Source organism: Humulus lupulus, chromosome 2 (genome assembly GCF_963169125.1).
Source record: "Humulus lupulus chromosome 2, drHumLupu1.1, whole genome shotgun sequence".
Lineage (NCBI taxonomy): Eukaryota > Viridiplantae > Streptophyta > Magnoliopsida > Rosales > Cannabaceae > Humulus > Humulus lupulus.
This window is the reverse complement of record NC_084794.1, coordinates 160,913,230-160,933,370: the sequence shown is the minus strand read 5'-3', so window position 1 is coordinate 160,933,370 and position 20,141 is coordinate 160,913,230. Positions and strand designations below refer to the sequence as shown.

Genomic DNA, 20,141 nt, shown 5'->3' with positions numbered 1-20,141 from the left:
ATATTCAATCTCCAACAAATAATGACTTCAATGATTTCAAAGAAAAAAATAATGAAAATTAGCAACTTTAGCTCATGGAACTCCTGTGGCAGCCATTGTTAGGGCAAATATGAGCTTCAATCTCCATAAACAAACGCTCCATCATATCCAAAACACCATATCAACCAAGTTTAAAATTAAAATTCAAAAACTAGGCAATATTGTTAGATTCTATGGTTGAAAGCTCTTTGAATTTTGACTTCAAAATCATACTCAACAATTAAAATCTCTGCAACTTTCAAGTAAGTTTTAATTTTAAAATTCAATTCACTTATAAATATGATTTAATCGACTAAATTAAATGAATAGCATATAATGTATTCCAAAATAGTTGTAAAGTGGAATAGAATTCTGCTACCCACAATTGAAATTTTGTTTCTAAAAAAGAAAAAGAAACAAAACTAATTTATTGAGTTAGCTGAATCTAAATGAGTTGCTTTAAATCCTTAGATTGTTGCAATAATATTCATAAAATAAACAATTGGAAGAAGGTGTAAGAACAAACATTTGCCAAGTTATTGGGATTTAAGGGGGAGTTCTTCAAAAGAGTTAAATATAATTTTATACTTTGTTTAGATCAATTGGCAGCTTAATTTTCTCTATTATTACTTTTGCTGCTTTATTTTTGCGTTTGGTGTTTCAAAGGTTGCTCTAAATAGGTTGTTGTATATGTTGCTTATGGGTTGCTTATGTTACTTATAATGATTTGGGTTGCTGAATAGGTTGATTCCTGGGTTTTGTATATTTCTTGAAATGATGTAAATCTGAATTCGGGGTTGCTGATTGGTAATAAAGGTTGCTGACGAGCCTGGTTAAGAGTTTCTCTATTTTATGTATATATTTTTTTTTTTGATTTGATTGAATCTGAATGGGTTGTTGTAAATGCTTATATTGCTACAAACAAGCAAGTGACAATCAATTGGATAACAATGGATTGTCAATTTCTTGAAATGATGTAAATATGAATTTTTGGGTTGCTGATTAGATTGCTAACTAGTTCATTAAGAGGTAATAAAGGTTGCTGACGAGCCTGGTTAAGAATTTCTCTATTTTTTGTATTTTTTTTTTATTGATTTGGTTGAATCTGAATGGTTTTTGTAAATGCTTAGGTTGCTGCAAACAAGCAATTGAGAGTCAGTTGAATAACAATGGATTGTCAATTTCTTGAAATGATGTAAATCTGAATTTCTGGGTTGCTGATTAGGTTGCTGACTAGTTCCTTAAGAGGTAATAAAGATTGTTGACGAGCCTGGTTAAGAGTTTCTATATTTTTTGTATATTTTTTTTATTGATTTAGTTGAATCTGAATGGGTTGTTGTAAATGCTTAGGTTGCTGCAAACATATTCATAAAACAAGCAATTGGAAGAAGGTGTGAGAACAAGCAATTGTCAATATCTTGGGATTTAAAGAGGAGCGATTGCAAGGAGGTAAATGTGATTTTATATTTTGCTTAGAACAATTGGTAGCTTAATTAGGTGTAGCTTGAAAGGAGCCTGGTTTGTAGATTGATAATATGTTTCTTTATGTGTTGTTTATGGGCTTTATAAAGTTGCTTAAGAGTACAATAGTTACTTAAAAATATTGTTTTATATGTTGTTTTTGGGAATGATAAGTTGCAAGTTGCTGAATAGGTTGCTTAAGAATTGATTAAAGTAGTTGTAATGCTTGCTGTATATGTTGTTTGTAATGACTGGTAGTTGCTGGTTCCAATTGTTTAAGAGTTGCTTAAGTTGGTGGAACAGTTGTTGTATATGTTGCTTATAATGATTGGTACTTACTAAATAGGTTGCTTAAGTAGATGTAAATGTTGTTGTATATGTTGTTTATAATGACTGGTAGTTGCTCAGTCAGTTGCTTAATAATTGCTTAAAAGTTGTAACAGTTGATGTATATGCTGCATATAATGATTGGTAGTTGCTAAACAAATTGCTTGTAACGATTTTGTATATGTTGGTTATAAATATTGGAAGTTGCCAAATAGGTTACACAAGATTTGATTTATTTGTTGCTTAAGATGCTTGTGAGTTGGTTTAAATTTGGTTATAATAATGATTGTGAGCTGTTGAATAAATTGATTAAGGTTTAACATGATACTTAAATATTAGGGTTTAACATCATTATATGTTGCTTTACAAGTTGCTTGAAGGGTTAGATTTTTTTTATGGTTAAATAATGAAATTACTTTAATTGTTTTTATAATATTATATATGTTTCAACATGTTTCAAATGGATCAACTTCCTTGTGCTCGTGGAATTGCTGTTTTTAAAGAAATGAATCAAGATCATTATCAATATTGTTCTCCATATTACACCAAGGAAGCCATGGTTGCAACTTACAAAGAAATTATATACCCACTTGGCAACGAAGACACTTGGAAAGTAGATCGGATCCTTATCAGCTGAGTTCCCCACTCCTTTATCAGTCACGGAGACTTGAACATAAACGCGATTGAGAAGTGTCAAGAAACTCAAGGTCACAAATGGATTTCTGAAGACCATCACATCCTGATCACCTCTTTGATGAGACATAAGTCAAGATTAATTAGTCTTGATTTTGATACATACATTACATGCACTAAATGACTCGACATAACATTTACATGGAGCCACAAATGGAAACCATATAGACAATTAAGAGAAAAAAATGTCAAACCCCATATAATGACTAAACATACAATTTTACCATAATGATTTCATTCTTTTGGCCAGTAGTATAAATTGATGTCCCTACTAAAATTGGGATATGCAAATTCACTAGTCGCTACCCCTTAAAACAGACATTCAAAGTTTCCAATAAAAAATAAAATAAAGATGACTGGGAAAGAAAACATTATGATACAAAACTGAGCCACAGTGCAATTGAAAGTATTACATCAAGGAAGAAGCATAAAAGAAGCTAAGTTAAACAGCTACGAGTACAAGAAGGGCAACAAAATTACTTCTCTTAGAAAAGTGTGGCTGCAAGTTCTGAAACCTCTGCTTTAACCTAGTCATATTCTGACTTTCGTTTTTCCAGTTCCTTTGGGCTCAGTTCTCCCTTGGCAGGCTTGGTCATTACCAAAACACAGCAAGTTGGCCTCTTTGTGGCCCCTGCATTTGCTAGATCCTGAAGAAACACCATTGATCAGAGACAAAGATACATAATGTGGACTGTGGAAATTAGAAGAACAGAGAGGTTTCACATCCTAGAGAGAGTCTAACAAAGACAACAATCATCTGGGCAAGCTAATGTACTATCTATATATCATAATTAGAACAAAGTCATAACATACTCTAAAAAACCACTCAAAGAAAGGAAGAAAAACCCAAAATGTCAAACTCGAATATGAAAATGAAAAAAATAATGTATTATTCATAAACTTACTTCTTTTGAGGGAACGTAAACATAGGGAATTTCAATTTCTTCGCACAAAATTGGAACATGAGTGATGACATCAATAGGAGAAATGTTCCCAACTATAACACATACTCTGCATCAATAAGGGAATAAAAAAAAGAGAAGAAGAAAATCATCAAAAACTTTCATAAATGATATAACATTGTATTAAGCAACCTTCTGAACAAAGGCAATCACAACAGTATTTATTACACATTAGTTAATCATATATATAAATATGCCTATATAACTACAAGATGGATAGCTTTGCAAGAAGTTGTTCTCCCTGTACGCTAGTTTGACAAACAAATCAACCATTATTTTTCATTAGACAAATCAACTAGGATCTTAACCAGCTAAAGTAGTTCAAAGAAATAGGCGGAGGACGTCGACGTTGCGGAGGTGAGCGGCGGTGGCTAGGACACGGAGGACGTCAACATTGTGGAGCTGAGTGGCGGTCGTCCAAACGAGTGTTAAGGGTCAGGGAAGGGTAATTTATTCCTTTAATGTGATTTGCACAACATTTTTTTTTTATTAAAAGTTAGTATATGATTATAGTGGAAGTCGTACAAAATTTATAAAAATGAAAAGAATGAAAAAATAACGTAAAAATAGAAAATAAATGATAAAAAACAGTATGTTGGGTAATTTCTCATATATATATTTATATAAACTAGATCAATTAAAAAAAACATGTTTTCTTTTTAAATATAATTAATAATTTTTAATAAAAAATAAGATTATGTATTATATATTATTAAAATAATATTTTATAATATTTAAATTTATATTAATATAATTATTAGACATTTAGTCTTGTATTAAAGATTTTTATAATTATAATATTTTATAATATTTGAATTCATATTAATATATTTAATAAAAAATTAGAATTATATATCATTATCATAAAAATATTTTAATTTATATTAATATAATTATTAAAAATCTAATCTTGTATTATATATTATTGTTGACCCAGATTTTGGTCAACTGACACGGAGTCAAAAATGCTTGATGTGGACAAATATGTTGAAATGAAGATAATGATAAAAACAGTAAAGCACACAAGAATTTATAGTGGTTCGGCCCCAGAATCTGGTAATAACCTACGTCCACTTGAACTATTATTGATATAATATTTCAAAGGAGTGATCAAAGAACTAGGGTTCAATGAGTTTCACCAACCTCTGAAGAACAAAACAATATATCGAATGTGATAGCTCTAATTCGCTTGTAAATCCTTAAATCTCTAGTAATTAGAAGGCCAAAAGTGTCTCAAAAAAGAGGCCATTCCTTGAGCTATTTTTCTCTATTTATAGGCTCAAGGAAGATTACACTAATTTGTTACAGATATTCTTTCCTAAATAATCGGATACTCAGGAAATCATGGGAGATAATTTCGGATATGATCATAACTGCATAAGATTTTCTCCAAATATAACAAGTATACGACCAAGCTGGTCTTATATAATGGTTGAGCGTTGTGCCACGGAAATCTTTCTGGTCGATGATTGAACAAGACTTTCGCCAGGTGTCAGCCACGTGTACCAAATGTCTGTCATGTCATCCATGCCTGTTTTTGGATAACAATTATTATAATAATAATATTTTATAACATTTAAATTTGAATTTGAATTTATATTAATATAATTAATAAATATCTATTTTTAATTAGTTTTAAAGGTATATTTCGTTAAATATTTAGAATATTGCATTAAAGTTAACAAAAAATCGTGAAAACCAATAATCTCTATTATCTACACATTTTTTATATAAAGATAAAGAGATATAAAAAAAAATATTGAGAGAGAGAGAGAAAAATTTAACATATTTTTTATCATTTTAATTCCAAAAATGTCTTGACTCATCTTAATTTCAAAAATACTATTGTTCTTACTATTTTTTACAAACAATATAACATTATATTACTTATTTCTCTCTCTTTTTTCTCACTTCTCCATAATTTAAAAATAAAGTTCATGTTACATCACTGGTCATTTGGGCTCAAGAGTGTTATCATCGTGACCTACTCTTCAAGGTGATCATTTTGATGTGAGTCACATGTTCTCTCGTCGTCACCGAAATCAAAAGCAACCATTTGGTTACTTATGATACCAATTAGATACTGATCAGTTACTCTTCTGCAAAAAACTTTATTTTTTGTTAATTAATTCTAAAGTTATTTTTGGAATTTGGTTGATAGTTTCTGTAATGCTTTGCTAAGCCAGAGTCGTTACCCTATATGTTTAATGTTGTGCTTAACTCGTTAAGCGAGTTGTTTAGGGAAGAAGATGAACACATTTGTAGAGGTCACATACTCAATGCTCTATTGGATCGTTTCTATGATATCTACACAAACACTACATCGACAAAGGTGATATGAGAAACTCTTAACAAGAAGTACAAAACCGAAAGAGAAGGTACCAAGAAATTCCTCATAACTCAATACATGAAATTTAAATTATTTGATGATAAACTCTTACTCCCCCAAGTACATGAGCTTCAAGTTATTGTGAATAAGTTCTTAACACTTAAGATAATATTGTTGGAGCCCTTCATTGTGGGAGATATTATGGCTAAGTTACCTCCATCTTGGAGAAGTTATAAAAAGAAGATCCTCCATAAGAATGAAGAGATATATTTGGAAGAGATCTTGAAGCACCTAAGGATTGAAGATGAGTCTCATCTAGAGGCAAGTGTATGGCAGAGTCCAATGTTGGGACATCCAAGGCTAATGCCATAGAGAAAACCTCTCAATCCAAAGGGAAGACTTTCAAGAAGCCCCAATCAAAGAAGGATACTTACCTAGCCCCTAAGAAGAATGAAGGGAAATCCAAGGGTGTGAGAGGTCTTTGTTTTGTTTGTGGCAAGAGTGGCCACATGGCTAGGGAGTGCAAGTATCAAAAGCCCACAACCATGGATCCAAGGTCAACACAACCGAAGAAGAGTTGGTTGCTACCTTGAGTGAGGTGAATTCCATCCAAGGGAAAGTGCAAGGATGGTGGTATGACACTTGTGCTACCATTCATGTAACTTATGATAGAGAGGTCTTCAAAACTTTTGAAGAATCAAGAGATGGGAATGAGATCCAAATGGGAAATGAGCATAGATCCAAGGTGTTGGGCAAGGAGAATTTTGATCTTTGCTTCACATCTGAAAAGAAGGTTTTATTGACCAATGCGTTGTATGTTCTAGATATAAGTAGGAATCTTGTGAGTGGGCATTTGTTGAGTAAACCGGGCATCAAAGCGGTGTTTGAGTCTGGCAAGCTAATTCTATCCAAGGGCAACTACTACATGTGGGGAAATGATATGTTTGTGATGGAATGATAAAGTTGTGTACCAAAGACAATTGTGTTTGATAATAATGCATGCTCATCTTCCTCTTATATGCTTGACTTTAATTCTATTATTTTGTGGCATAATAAACTTTCTCATATAGGCTATAGTACAATTAAAAGAGTTATCAAATGTGGTTTAATTGTATGCAGTGATGTTGAGCATGATAAATGTGAATTATGTGTTAAATATAAGATGGTAAAGAAATATTTTCCAAGTGTTGAAAGGAAAACTAACTTGTTAGATTTGAGAGATAGTGATTTATGTGAACTGAATGGAATAATTACTAGAGGTGGACATATGTATTTTATTACCTTTATTGATGATTGTTCTAGATTCACATAATCATTTAGCATGTTTAAAATCTATAAAGTCGAAGTTGAAAATCAATAGGAAAAGAAATTTTAAATGATTTGAAATGATAGGGGTGGTGAATACTTTTTCAATGAATTCAATGTGTTTTGTAAGAAGCATGGTATAATACATGAATGTACAACCCCTTATACACCCCAACAAAATGGTATAGCAGAAAAAAAGAATAAAATGTATGTTGAAATGATCAATGTTATGTTATTACATGCAAATTTGAGTTTTGCGTTATGGGGAGAAGTCTTGCTTACCGCTTGTCATATTCTAAACCGAATTCCTCTAAAGAATAATCAAATTTTACCATATGAGATATGGAAAGGAAAGAGGCCCAACTTAGGGTATCTCAAAGTATGGAGGTGTCTTGCTTATTGCAAGAGCACAAAGCCTAAAAAGACCAAGTTGGGTCCAACAGCCATCAAATATGTATTTGTAGGATTTGCCTCAAATAGCAAGGCCTATAGGCTATTTGACTTTGAGTCTAATTTGATAATTGAATCAAGAGAAGTTGAGTTCTTTGAGAATTTGTTGTATAGCGACAATAAGCCTCAAGAACCGATCTCATTATAAGGAACTCAAGAGGAGTTACCTTCAAGGGTTGTAAAGCAACTGATATTGCCTAGAAGAAGCCAAATGTTTCATTTTGTAGATTACAAAATAAAACCTCTTAAGTGGAGAGTCTTTACCTAGTACAGGGAAACCAAAAGGGAGACACTTGGAAGTATCCTATGGTACTTCAAGTGGAGGATGATCCTAAAACTTTCCAAGAATCGATATCTTCATGGGACTCTAACTTTTGGAAAGAGACAATAAATAATGAGATGGATTCAATTTTATCTAATTTGTAATGCCCTGGGTAGCCAAGACTGTTACACTGTGTGTTTATAAAGGTGCAAGACTTGCTAATCAAGTCATTTAGTTAGAAACGTGTTACTGAAACTATAATTGGACTAAGGTTAAAAGATATTGGTCGTCAAAGATACATTTTCATTTAAATAAACATTTCATATATGGGATCCCAAAAGAAATAAATTTTAAGAAGAATTTACAAAATTCCAGGAAATATATAACTACTTGCCACTCTAAGGGAAAAATAGACATTTTAGGTCCTCTTGTCCCTGTTCCAATCCTCGGCCGTGGCGGCCGATCAACTGAATATGTACATTCAGCCCCAGAGCTCTCCTACTCAGGACTGGTTCACCTTGCCCTTGCCTTTACCTACACCACGTAGCGCCAGTGAGCCAAGGTCCAGCAAGAAAACTATAATGCATAGCATAAGCAACAACCAACAGATAGATAATTCACAAATCATCAATTAGATATACAACAGGTCATATTGCTCACATAAACAATGATACCAACCTACAAGCCAATAATCAGTCATCCAGATAACAAACTTGTCACAATCATCAGTTAAACAACAATAAATATATCACATAATATCCAGGGTCGACGCCCTTAGGCCGCACCCTCTGATTATCCCACTGACTCCGGCTCGCTTAGGCCGAGCTCAGTGATTATAAACTTAACCTCAGCTACCAGTGGCAAAACCGCGCCCTGTGCGCAAATATTAATTCCAACACTCATAGATCGTTTATCACATGTCCCCATGGCATAATACCATCTCATGACATCACATACAAATATAGGGAACTCTTAGTGCTAACATAACCACATAACTGGGTGCAGTTTCTTACCTTTGATTCCGAGTGCTTTGCTTAATTGAAATGCTCCTCGAGCACGATCCCGTCCGAGCCCTAGTGTACACCTAGTCACAAACGTAACATAGAACCCTCATTAGCATTCAATCTCGTAACCTAACCTCGGGACCAATCCCGAGCCCCCGGGCGAAAACCCTAAGAAAATACCCAAAAATCTATTTCTGAAGGCAGGGTATCGCTACAGCGCCATAAGGTGGGCGCTACAGAACTACAGACAGAGACAAAAACCCCCCGGAAATGAGGCTTAGCGCTGTAGCGCTCCAATGCTAGCGCTACAACCAGCATGCAACATTTTTCTGGGTTCTTCCTTCGAATTTTCCCGAGCCAAAACTCCCTAAAACCCCTCCAAACCTCAACCACACTTCAAATTAAGCCTACCATCCACTACATCTCACCCCACATGGCCCAACAACATCAAACTTGGCCACATGCACCATCAAACACAAAAAAAAACAAGAGTTGAGCTTGAAGCTCAAGAACTTCATTAGAAAAACCAGAAACTACCCAGAAATTCAAATGATCAAACCCATAAATCCTTACCTTTAATGGAGAATTCGATCCTAGGTTGCCCTTAGTACCCTTCCAGCCTTTAGCTCCTCAATTCCCCAAGCTCAAATCCTTGAATTCCCATCCAAAAACTCAAATTCAGAAACAACTCATCAAAGTCAGAAAATTCAGACCAAACTCTTTAAGCTTTACCTTAATTGAACTTTAATTCAAGCAGAACTTCCTAGCTTTACCAAGGACCCAAGTTCCAAACTCTAGCCTAAGCCTCCTCTGAGTTTATAGCTTCAAATTCCAGAAGAAATGGTGAAGGGAGAGGAAATTGTGTGGGAGAGCAAAGAGTCCCTGTTTTTCTTCTTTCTTTATTTCCTTCAGTTTCTACTATTTTCTACAACTTCCACTAAGGATAAATGGTAGAATAACACTTATCCTCTTTAAACCATCCAAAAGACCATTTTTCCCTCCCATTAAAACCTACGCCTTTAAACATTCCAAGGGCATTTTGGTCATGTGTTCCCAATTCCCGCTAACTCCTTGAGTGTCCCTAATAATTACCGCTTAAACCCCATCACTTAATTAATCACCAATTATTTTCCTCAATGTCAAATAGTCTCCAATATATTTCCCAAGTTCCCAGAAATACCCCCAGGCTCCCCCGAGCCGGGTATAAGTCCCCGCTGTGACTATTTCGCTAAATCGCTCACTAGGATCGCCTCGAGTCACCAGCTGCAAATATATCCACATAGTAATGTGTTCTCAACAATTTATCACAAATAATTACATTTATGCCCTCAACGGGCCAAAATTACAAATATGCCCCTATAAGCTAAGCAGGGTCTACATGCATACTAATACTAATACTCATAATCATGCATCTCATATGTCCATATAATCATTTAAGCATGCTCATCACATAATCATGCATTTAATCATTTAAATCACACATAAACCAATTATGCCCTCTCGACACACTATTCAAGGCTCTTAAGCCTTAATAGTAATTTTGGGTCGTTACAATTATCCCCTCCTAATGAGAATTTCGTCCTCGAAATTTACCTGAATAATTCGGGATACTGATCTCGCATCGCTGACTCAAGCTCCCAGGTCGCCTCCTCGACTCTACTATTCCTCCATAATACCTTAACTAGAGGAATCTTCTTATTCCGTAGAACTTGATCCTTCCGGTCTAAAATCTGAACCGATCGTTCCTCATAAGAAAAATCTGTCTACAATTACAAGTCTTCATACTTCAACACATGTGTCGTATTTGAGATGTACTTCTGGAGCATAGAAACATGGAATACGTCATGAACTCCTGACAACGACGGTGGCAAAGCTAACCTGTAAGCCACTTGTCCGATCCTTCCCAGGATCTCAAAAAGTCTGATGAATCTAGGGCTCAACTTGCCCTTCTTCCCAAACCTCCTCACCCTCGCAGTGGTGAGACTCGCAGAAACACGTGATATCCAACCTGGAACTCCACGTCCCTACGCTTAGGGTCAGTGTAGCTTTTATGCCTGCTCTGTGAGGCGAGCATTCCAGCTCAGATCTTCTCAATAGCCTCACTGGTCTTCTGAACCATGTCCGGCCCCAAATACTTCTCGGGCCCCTCCAGCTCAATGCATCTGCCACTACATTGGCTTTCCCTGGGTGATAAAGAATGTCACAGTCATAGTCTTTTACCAACTCTAGCCAATGCCTTTGTCTCATGTTCAGGTCCTTTTGTGTGAAGAAGTACTTCAAACTCTTGTGATCGGTGTATATCTCGCACTTCTCCCCGTACAGATAATGTCGCCAAACCTTTAGTGCAAATACCACCGCTGTTAACTCCAAATCATGGGTAGGATACCGCTGCTCATACTCCTTCAGCTATCATGATGCATAGGCTATAACCTTCTTGTTCTACATCAAGACACAGCCTAAACCCAACCTCGACGCATCGCAATAAACCACAAACTTTCCTTCCTCTGAAGGAAGACTCAGCACAGTTGCAGTAATAAGTCGCCACTTCAATTCTTGAAAACTGTTCTCACACTTGTCTGACCAGACAAACTTCAAATTCTTCCGTGTCAATTCTGTCATCAGTGCCGCAATCTTCGAGAAGCCTTCCACAAACTGTCTATAGTAACCCGCTAAATTAAGAAAACCCCGAACCTCCGAGGCGTTCCTTGGCCTCGGCCAAACTTTAACTCCCTCCACCTTAATTCCACCCACACCAACAATATGTCCAAGGAATGTCACTTCTGGTAGCCAAAATTCACACTTCTTAAACTCGGCGTACAACTGATGCTCTCTCAACCTTTGTAGAACCTATCGAAGGTGAAACTCGTGCTCTGCCTCTGAACTAGAGTACACTAAAATGTCATTGATGAAAACAATAACAAACTGATCCAAGAAGTCCTTGAACACCCTGTTCATTAAGTCCATGAAGGCTGGTGGAGCATTGGTCAAACCAAACGACATGACCAGAAACTCATAGTGCCCATACCTCGTTCGGAAGGCCGTCTTCGGTATATTCTCGTCCTTGATCCTCATCTGGTGATAACTAGATCGAAGATCAATCTTCGAGAATACCGTCTTTCCCTGCAGCTGATCAAACAAGTTGTCAGTCCTTGGTAAAGGATATTTGTTCTTGATAGTCAACTTGTTCAATTCCCTATAGTCTATACACATCCTCAGAGTCCCGTCCTTCTTCTTCACAAATAACACTGGAGCACCCCATGGAGAGTAGCTTGGCCTGATGAACCCCAAATCTAAAAGCTCCTATAACTGTATCTTCAATTCCTTCAATTCTGCTGGTGCCATTCTATACGGTGCTCTCGACACTGGTTCTGTTCCCGGTGCCAACTCAATGACGAACTGAATCTCCATGTGCGGTGGCAGTCCTGGTAAATCCTCAGGGAATATATCTAAGAATTCACAAACCAATCTAGTCTCCTTTGGCCCTGCTGGCAACATCCTTGTAATATCCACAACACTAGCCAGAAAGCCTATACATCCTCCCTGTAATAAGTCCCTGGCTCTCAGCGCTGATATCATGGGTATGCGGGTCCACATAACGTACCCACGAAAACAAAGGGATCCTCGCCCTCTGGTTCAAAAGTCACCATCGTCTTCCTACAGTCAATAGTAGCTCCGTATATAACCAACTAATCCATCCCCAAAATTATGTCAAAGTCCTCCATACCCAACTCAATCAAGTTTACTGACAATTCCCTACCATCAACCATCACTGGCAGTGCTCTAATCCACCTCCTAGAAACTACCAGTTCTCCTGTAGGCAATATAGTCCCAAACCCCGCGGTATGATACTCACCATGTCTACATAGTCTATCAATCACCTTACTAGAAACGAATGAATGTGTAGCACCAGAATCAATCAATACAGTAAAAGGAGAGCCAGCGGTAGAAAGTTGACCTGTCACCACTAAGGGACTAGCCTCGGCATTTGCCTGCGTCAGGGTGAACACTTGAGCTGGAGTCAAGCTGTTCACCTTCCTTGCTTCCCCTTTCTTCATTGTTGGGTAGTCTTTCTTGAGGTGTCCTACCACCCCGCACACATAACAGGCCTTAGCCCGACATTCACCCGGCTGGCGTCTTCTGCACCTCGTGCACTCAGGATAGCTCCTCCATGAATCACCGCCTCCCTGACGGCCACCCTGAGTACCCCGACCTCTCCTATCAAGACCAGGAGCGGTCGAAGCATCAGGGGTCTTCCTCTTCAGATCACTGGGGCCTCCGCACCTACCAGATCTAGAGTATGGAGGCACTACCCTGCGACCCTCCCGCCTTGCCGCACTCTCCCTCCAGATCTTGTTCTGTGCTTCCTCAGCGGTAAGAGCCTTCTCAACAGCCTGGGCATAAGTTGTCCCCCCCAGGAACTATTGTAATCCTCACATCTCAAACTATCATAGCATTAAGCCCTCTGATAAATTTGTCCTGCCTAGTTGCATCAGTAGGCACAAGATCTGGTGCGAACTTCGCAAGTCTGTCGAACTTCAGGGCATATTCTGTAATGTCATATTGCCCTGAACCAATACCACAAATTCATTAACCTTCGCTACCCTGGTGGCAACATTGTAATACTTCTGGCTGAACAAATCCTTAAATCCTTCCCAACTCAAAGTAGTAACATCCATAGTCTGTGATGCCACTTCCCACCAGATGCAGGCATCCTTTCTCAACATATATGCAGCACAAGCCACTCTGTCATGACCCTCTACCTTCATAAAGTCCAAGATAGTGGTGATCATGCTCATCCACTGTTCAACTTTTAGTGGATCTGGTCCCCCTTCAAAAGTTGGAGGATGCTGTCTCTTGAACCACTCATACAATGGCTCCCATCTATTCCCAACCTCTGCTGGTTGTACTACTGGTACCACTGCAGGTGGCACAATAGGGGCAGCACTCCCTGACGGAGCCTGCTGTCTCAAAAGTCAGATCTGCTCTTCCTGGCTCAAAAGCCGAGCTTGCATGTCTGCCATAATCTGCTGCTAGTTCTCAGGGACTAGCGGAGGGGTCTGGCCTTGGTCATCATCCCTTGCCTCAAACCTACTACCGGTAAGTCGTACAGATCATCTTAGATGCATAGCTATCCAAGTTAATCTGCAATCAACGACTCAACGGTCAGACTATGATGACAGGGTAATAATCCTTCCATAATCCACCATTGGAACTCAATCATTCACAAGCAATCAAGATATAACAGTTTATTCAAATATTCATTCACATACACAACAATGCTAATAAGCATGCCTCGATATCAACACACAACAGTCAAGGGCCAGGCCCTATCAATATCTCATGCTCCTTATTAATCAATCAGATATCAGCATTCATATTTCTTTCCATTCATTTAAGCATATAAACATGTGTTATCCCAAAAATCAGAAGTGAATGACATGGCATGAATTAATTGCACGTGGCTGACACCTGGCAAAACCTGTGCTCGACTATCGACCAGGAGGATGTTCGGAGTTACACGATCGGTCTCTTCATACGACCAGTCTGGTCGTACGCACGTAACACGCGGAGGAAATCTTAGGTAGTTATGATGGAATCCGAAATTCTCTCCCATGATTTCCTGAGTATCCGATTATTTAGGAAATAATATCTGTAACAAATCCATGTAAATCTTCCCTGAGCTTATAAATAGAAGAAGAGGGCTCAGGGAAGGGGACCCCCGATCTTTTTCTCTTTTTCTAACTTCTAAATCACTGGAGTTTAGAGTTATCATATTAATCACATTTTATTGTTCTTCAAAGGTTGGTGAAACTCATTGAACCCTAGTTCTTTGATCACTCCTTTGACTCTCACATCAATAACAATCTAAGTGGACGTAGGTTATTACCAGATTCTGGGGCCAAACCACTATAAAATATCGTGTTCTTATTATTTTTGCTATTACGTTCTTTTCAATGCATTCATCCACGTCAAGCGTATTTTGACTCCGTGTCAGTTGCCCAAAATCAGGGTCAACATTCTGGTGCTTTCATTGAGAGCTTGATTTGTCACTGTTGAAAAAACCAATGGCGAAAACTGCAAGGAAAACTGGACAGGCGGCTGCTGCTGCACCATCAAACCCGCCTCCTCCTCCTGCAAGCGTGGCTGAGGATGAGCCACATTTGGACTTTGAGGAGGAAGAAATGGATGATGCGACGCTAAAGAGTACTCTGGGGGAGTTGCATGAAGAGCTGGCCAATCTGAGGGCCAGTCAAGAAAGTGTTGCCGAAATCATGTCGCGGCAACAACAAGAGATTGAACGGCAGCGTGCATAATTAAGCGAAAGGCAGGCGGAGATGGACCGTCGCCAGAGCGAAGCCATGGCAGCCCTAGTGCAATTGGCTAGGAATCAGGCCGCACCTGTCTCGCAGCCTGATCAACCTGTGAATGGACCACCCCACAGGGGTCCCAATCCTAGCCCGCCAATCCAACCTTCAAGCCCGCAAAGGCCCGAGCAGCCTCAGATGCCTCATGACGATATCCCACTAGACCCAGAGGCATAGCCTCCATCCCAAGCTGATCGCGGCAATCCCCCGCATCAGAGGCAGAATAGGACCGAGCGTCAGCCTCGTAGTCCTAGACGCCATAGGGGCGACGAGCCGAACCTTCTGAACAGAGGTCAGAATCCTCCTGGTAATAGGAGGAACTCAGAGTTAGGATCTGCAGTCCGGGGTCCCCCACGGCATGACAATGCATGGGGACACAACGACCAGCGCAGGCCACCCTCTAACGCTCGGGACGCTTTAGCCCAGGGTGGAAATCGAGGGAACAGTCGATCCCACCATAGCCAATCAAGATTCAGAGATGGCCATGGGTATAATGAAGCCGACTCAGGCAAAGGAAATGCCGGTCGGAGGAATGAAGAAAGAGGTGGAGGCAGGAGCCAGATACCTCACGATGACCAACCCAATAGACGGGATGCTGGGGGGCAGCCCAGGCAAAATAATGTCTTCAACTGGCTTGGAGCTAGCGAGCAGCGGAGAAGAGATGAGGACTTGAGAGATGTACTCAACGATCGCCGTGAGCGACATGGCGAGAACATCCCCCCAGCGACAGAGGCCACGATGATTCCTGTCGCCGTACAGGCCCAGATAAATGCCCTCAACCAGGCGGTACAACAGCTGGTCGGGGGAAGAACATCTCATATCGACCACAACAGAAGGAAATGCACTCCTTTCATCCAGAGGATAGCTATGGCAGAGACTCCTAGCAAGTTTAAAATGCCTACGCTTCCGAACTTTGATGGGTACGGTGACCCGATATCTCACGTCAATAAGTTTGAGATACAAATGGACATAAAGGAAGTGTCCGAAGATGCTCGGTGTAGGATCTTCCCTGCAACACTTTCTGATGCCGCACAAGAGTGGTTTTTTAAATTCCCTCCTGCGAGCATAGTTTCCTGGGAGATGTTCGTAAGAGAATTCTACGGACAGTTCTATGCAGGTCGTGTGCATCCGACCGAGGCAAACCAGCTGGTTGAAATTCGCCAGCAAGATGGAGAACCGCTGAAGGACTACATCCAGCGCTTTATGCGAGCAGCAGCTGGAGCTAAAACAGTGGGGGACGAAGGCAAAATGATGGCCATAACCGCAGGGGTTAGGCGTCGCTCCCCCCTCTGGAAAAGTCTCCACAAAGATGGGGTTAGAACCACCCAGGAATTCTGGGATCGGGCTGATCGTTACATCAAGCTCAAAGATTCCATAATCGACGATGGAAAGCCTTCAGGCAAGGATAAGAAGGCTGCCGAGCCCGCCAAAGCCGCCAATGGGTCTAAACCTAACGGCAATGGCAAAGGCAATGGGAATGGTAATGGCAATGGCAAGAATGGTGGAAAACGGCCACACAATGAGCCTTCCACCTTCGACAATAAACGAGCCAAGGGTAACCGTTATGAACCTCGGTTCACTAACTACACTACCTTAGTTGAGTCTCGGGGAGAGGTTTATCAGGCCACGAGTTCCAGTGTGCCTTATAAGAAGCCTGCCCCCATTCGAAAGGATATTTCGAAAAGAGACACTACCAAGTTCTGTCGTTATCATAACGACTACTGACATGACACCAACGAATGCAACCAGCTGAAGGATGAAATCAAGTTCCTTATTAGACAAGGACACTTGAGAAGATACGTACAGGCCTCGGGAAATTCCCAACGAGAAGCTCCAAGTGGCAACGTGCAAGCGCCCATACGCCAGCGCTCGCCACCTTTGCAGCCTGCCCCCGTGACTGGCACACTGTTAACCATTTGTGGAGGCCCGCACCTCGCAGGAAATAGCGGCAAGGCCAGAGAACGATACGCTCGGACTCTGCGCCACGACCAGGACATCGAGATGACGACTGTGGAGGACCGTGCACCAAAAAAGACTCGGTCAGAAGAGGGCGAAATAACCTTCTCTGATAGCGATGCCCAGCATGTCCGGTTCCCACATTCCGATCCACTGGTCGTGGATATCCAAATGGGCAACATGATGGTGAAGAGAGTGTTGGTCGATACAGGAAGTTCGGTGAATATCCTATATAAGTCTTCGTTGGAACGCATGAAATTGTTCGTTAAGGACCTGGAGCCTTGCAACCAAACAATATACGACTTCTCTGGTGAGGGACTTGCCCCGCCGGATCAATCAAACTACCAGTGACGACAGGTACAACGCCTGCTACCAGGACATTACTCGCTACTTTTGTGGTAGTCGATTGTCCTTTGGCGTACAATGCCGTTATTGGGAGGCCTATACTGGTTGATCTACGGGTCGTCATCTCTATGTGGCACTTAGCCATGAAGTTCCCGACAGACGCAGGGGTAGGACGCGTGTTGGGGAACCAGAGGGAAGCCAGAGAGTGCTACAACGCCTCAGTCACGAAGGCGAAAAAGAGAACATCAAAGAGCACTTCCTCAGATAGGTTGTAAATGGCAATTGATACACAAGCCCAATCCGGTGATGAGGTCACCAAATAGGGTGTTGCCCAAAGGGAGGATAGAGATCTAGATCCTCGCTTTGGGGATTTTGAAGAGAATGTTGGACCCGTCGAGTACCTGGAACAGGTCCAACTCGACGAAAAAGACTCGACCAGAGTCGTGAAGGTCGGGAAAAACTTAGAACCAACCACGAAGCATACACTTGTGGAATTTTTGCGGAGGAACCAGGAAGTCTTTGCCTGGTCGCACAAAGACATGGCTGGGATAGACCCTGCAGTTATCAGCCCTGTCCTAAACATAGATAGGACTTTTCCACCCGTGCAACAAAAAAGAAGGCTGCTCGATAAGGATCGGTCGAGAGCCTTAAAAGAAGAAGTCGAAAGATTAAAGGAGAATGGGTTCATCAGGGTGGCATTTTATCCTTCGTGGGTCTCCAATCCAGTGCTGGTTCCCAAGCCTAACGGCAAATGGCGAACCTGCGTGGATTTTACAGACCTCAATAAAGCCTGCCTAAAAGACTGCTTCCCACTCCCAAGAATTGACCAGTTGGTCGATGCTACTGCAGGACACGAGATCCTCTCGTTCATGGATGCATATTCGGGCTACAATCAAATTAGCATGCATCCCCCTGACGAGGATCACACCAGCTTTCGGACCGATATGGGCTTATATTGTTATAAAGTGATGCCCTTGGACTGAAAAATGCAGGTGCGACTTACCAGCGGCTAGTCAACCACATGTTTAAAGAGCTGATCGGAGTAAACATAGAGGTATACGTGGACGACATGCTGGTAAAGTCTAAAAAGGCCGAAGGACATGTGAAGGATTTACAAGAATGTTTTGATGTATTGAACAAATACCAGATGAAGTTAAATCCCCTCAAATGTTCCTTCGGAGTTGAATCAGGGAAGTTTTTGGGGTTCATTGTAAATTTGAGAGGAATCGAGGCGAACCCCGACAAGATAAAAGCCCTGATCGACATGAAATCGCCAGAGAGAATTAAAGATGTACAAAGTTTAACCGGGAGAATCGCAGCCCTGAGTAGATTTATTTCGAAGTCAATGGACAAATGTGTCCCTTTTTTCAATCTACTTAGGGGCAATAAGAAGTTTGAATGGATAGGAGATTGCGAACAAGCTTTTCAGGCCTTGAAGGCGCATATGGCATAACCTCCCATTTTATCAAAGCCAATCGAAGGAGAAGCTTTGTTCATTTACCTGGCGATCACTGAAGTTGCTGCTAGTGCGGTATTAGTACGAGAGGAAGAAGGCGTACAAAAAGCGGTCTACTATGTTAGCAAGAGGCTGATCGGGGCAGAACTAAGATATCCACCCATTGAAAGGTTAGCATATTGCTTAATCCTGGCCTCAAGGAAGCTACGTCCTTACTTCCAAGCCCATGCCATCACAGTTTTAACAGACCAGCCCCTTCGGCAAGTCCTCCAAAAACCAAAGGCGGCTGGGGGCTTATTAAAATGGGCAGTCGAACTAGGATAGTTCGATATCACATATTCACCGCGAGCAGCAGTAAAAGGACAAGTCTTGGCTGACCTTATTGCAGAGTTCACCGAACTCCCAGACAGCGAACAGTGCGAACATCATAGTGCGCCTGAGCCTCAAGAGAAAGCTCCTTCATGGAAGTTATTCATGGATGGGTCATCCAATGAATCCCACGCAGGAGCGGGAGTGATATTGATAACGCCGGAAGGGCATCGATTGTAGGAAAAACTTATACAGGATCTTTATTTATTTTCATGTATATATAATATTAAATAAATTAATACGAGATAGCCTAAAACATGTTTCTAAAATTGAATTCAAAGAGAAACAAATAATATAATACTTACAGTATACGCATCGGAATTAAGAGTCCTTCCTTCAGTTTCTCTAACTCTTGTATCCTCTCTGTCGCAGAGTATTATCAAGAAACTGAACCGATCTTCTATTTTCTTCACGATCTTCCAATGTATCCTTAGAACCACCTAGACTAGTGTGGGAAATTCTCAACACATGAGATAGATATAGAGAGAAGAAGAGAAAATAACAAAGTGGCTTAGAAAAGGACTTGTGTTTAGAGAGAACATAAAACTATCAGAAAATCTGACTTATCAAAAAACCCTTCTTTTTTTGACTTCTCTATAAGCACTCCTTTTATAGACTCAATTAGGCCATTTAATTTAATTAAAAAATCAATATAATAGCAGCCATTTTGAAGCCCTAGGTCGAAATTATCATGGGCTATAGGCCCGTAAAATTTCCCATTTGATTATAAGCCCATTGGACTTAAAATCAAGGCCTGTATTATTTTCTATTGATTTAATTAATTAAATAATTATTTAAATCCTTTATCAAATTAATTATTTATAATTTGAACCTTGATT

General features: G+C 40.0%; 1 long non-coding RNA gene across 1 annotated transcript; it reads right to left on the bottom strand.

The window, feature by feature from the left end:
* Nucleotides 1-2,489: 2,489 nt before the first annotated feature.
* On the bottom strand, nucleotides 2,490-3,486 carry LOC133816385 (uncharacterized). Its single transcript, XR_009885201.1, has 2 exons — nucleotides 3,405-3,486; nucleotides 2,490-3,146 (listed from the first exon to the last, which is right to left on the bottom strand). It is a non-coding gene; the product is annotated as an uncharacterized LOC133816385 (long non-coding RNA).
* Nucleotides 3,487-20,141: the final 16,655 nt, after the last annotated feature.